The sequence below is a fragment of the Centruroides sculpturatus genome, unplaced genomic scaffold (assembly GCF_000671375.1).
Source record: "Centruroides sculpturatus isolate CEXI.00-Female unplaced genomic scaffold, Cexi_2.0 scaffold452, whole genome shotgun sequence".
In the NCBI taxonomy this organism is placed as follows: domain Eukaryota; kingdom Metazoa; phylum Arthropoda; class Arachnida; order Scorpiones; family Buthidae; genus Centruroides; species Centruroides sculpturatus.
Genome location: NW_019384638.1, coordinates 347,497 through 350,765, shown reverse-complemented (window position 1 = coordinate 350,765; position 3,269 = coordinate 347,497).

Below are 3,269 nucleotides of genomic sequence, written 5' to 3'. Positions count from 1 at the left end.
CTATTACCCCCAGATGGAACTGTCTCGTTGCAAAGAAACAAGCTCAGGGTTCTCATTGATTTAGCGTTCTAGTGAGTTAAAATGTTAAATCACATTATATTCATTTTTTGGTGTAATTGTATTTTATTTTGAAGGCACGTTTAAATACAGTTAAATTAAAATTATTAAATTAAATCAATGTAAAATATGAACAATCAACGTCCCCCCTCAGTGGGCCGCGGTAAAGTTATCAAACGTTGACCGGTCCGCGGCGATAAAAAGGTTGGGGACCGCTGCTGTAAACAACTGTAATTATTGTACCTTATCATGTTTCCACATCCGGCAGTGCATTGCGGCACCGGAAATGTACTTTTTTGTATATAATAAACGATATTGACTGACTGACTGTATCGTGTAGGCTCACGTCTTATTCACTCTGCCATCGCTGTTACAAGAAGTGAAATTTTCAAAGACATAAGCTAGACATTCGATTTCAAAAGCCCCGTTTTTTCGTAAATGCTTAAACAATCGCTTCCAATTGTTCCAAAGTAAATAGTAATTTGTAATTCTTTCGTAACGAATTAACTAGGAAACAATATAAAATCCACAACTATAGAAAAGAACTCTACAATTACAGTTATCGCAAGATTGTAGCTGTAATTAACAGACTTATTAATTACGTATTTAAGTGACTTAATGACGTGTAATTCAACTATCCATTCAGAACTTCGGGAGGTTTTACTACAGCAGCATTATGAAATCAGAGAGATGTGGGAACATAAAAAAACAAAGGAAATAGAACAGCGTATGCTGCAATGTATTGTAAACGAGATACTGATTCGTAGTACAAACACTTGCGTAATCAATTCCACTTCCAATTTGAATCATCTGCGAACAATGATCAAGTTATATCATTCCTGGAAGAATGACATCGGCGAAATGAATGCTAGAGAGAAATGTTTTGAGAAAAGAATACTCGGATATTTATTAAAACTTTGCCATTATTGGTGGTTAAACAACAGCATTTTGGTATGCGAAATTTTGCAAAATTTACACGACTGTGATGGAGATCTCAGAGACGTCATACAAGGTAAAATAGCCGAAGATGACAGTTGGCAAATTCTGTTTCGAATCAGGCATTGGCTAAAGCCTCACGGGAAAGACTACGAAGCCAGAAAACATTGTCCTCTAGCCTATTTTCTAAAACATAGCAATCATACAAAAATGACATTTAACGGAATGAGATTGGCTGACTTTACTAAAGAAAAACACGGAGAAATCACTTCACTCTGCATGGATTTCTTCAGGAGATGGAGAGTGGACGATTTACTGTTGGTGCTACAATATGGTGCCACAGTTAAGATACGCACGGAGACCGTCACCGAAGAACAAGCCTGTTGCAATTTATTAAAAGGTTTATTTGAAATACTGTGGAATCTGCTTGACGATCAACAGATGGAAGCTCAACCGCATTTGATCTGGTGGGATTTCTGGAACAGGAGTATCACTTGTGGACGGATTCTAACCAGAGTTTTTCCTCCTGCTACTAAAAGGGAACGGATGCAATTTGAAAACGAAGAAGAATTGCTGACTTTTATCCGAAGCAATACGGAAAGTGACGAAAATGACCCTTATCCCAATGCATTTGATTTCAGTTTTCCAACAAAACTGAAGCATTTGTGTCGAAGCGCTATCAGAGGATCTCTCAAACCCAAATGGCTCCTTCCTGAGGGAATCGAAGAATTAAAATTACCAAACTCCTTGAAGAATTATGTTAATCTGTTAGAAGATTAAACGGATTCCATATTTATTAATCACGATTACATAATTTATTAATTAAATACTTTCTATTAAAATTTTCAGACGATTTATGTTATTTATATTTCTTAAATTTTGTAGAAATATGTGAGCCGTTCACAGCCCGGAACACGTATTTGTAAAATCTAAGTGACTCGTACAACATGGAATTCATATAAAACGGAATTATCAACAGTGTTATAGGGGGGTCGACTGTATTTCTACTATGTCATTCATTTCTGTTTCTAAACAAGAAAGGGTCATGGGTCACTAAATATTAATGATGTTTGATACAAATTATGAACGATATGATAAATAATTTGTTTTCATTATTCAAGAGTTAACTGTAGCGATTAAACTGTAATTTGAAAAAATAAACTGTAGACCTATAAATTCCCACTGTCAAAAATTTATCCGGGAAATGTGTTAGATAGACGACCGGCACAACACCTGTATACAAGGAAAAGTATGATGTACAGGGGCAAGGCACTACAGTAATAATTTGAGTATTAGAGCAAACATTTTAAATACTGTAATGTTTATTTTCTCAGCAGTTATATATAACAGAGGAAATGTATGGCGATCGGTCAAAAANATAAGAATGAAAGTGAGTATATTTTATTTTACAATTAACATTTATCTTTGAAATGTTCCACAAAACCAAACTCAATTTTCTCCATAGGTATCCTTATTTGGTTTTCACGACATTTTTAAAAAACCTAACCCTGGCGAATACCAAGAGCTAAGCGTATCTTGTGTAATTTGAGTAAAGTCTTTTGAATTGATAGTTTAAATCCATCAACAAATTATTATCATCAGTAAAATATTAGAACTTTTTGTAGCCTCATTTAACAGATCTGCAATGATTTATTTGAACGTTAGCTAAGAAATAATGCTATTCATAAGAAAGACGTTTTCTTTATGAAAAATATTTATTGAAAATTATACGTTTGCAACATTTTCATATGCACAATTTGTTATTGAATGTTTTCCTTTTGTACATTTCTGAATTGAGCGTAGTCATGATCCCGTGTGCCAGAGACGCACGAGTAGAATTTATAAATTCCATGAATTTTAGATAGTACGACACAGTTAACTTTAGTTAATTCTCAACTTATCTGTGGCTTTCCATTCGAAACTACTACTTCACACCTAAGTGCTAATTCCAGCACATGAACGATAAAAAACTTTAATGTTCTAACGTTTTCGGCCGTGTTTCAGAGGCCCTCGTCAGGAAAATATTACAACGAACAGAAAAACAGTTTTATCTAACAATTTTCGAACAAAGCTGTGTTCTAATTTTTTAACATTTAAACGATTTTTGAATATCAAAATCGTTCCGTATTATAACGTATAAATAAAATAATTATAAATAAAAATACCAATAAATATATTAAAAATACATAAAACACTACATGAAAATGAAAATTAATGTATACACTGTGTACAGTAATTTACCTGATAAGACAGACCTCAGAAAAATACTTTACGAG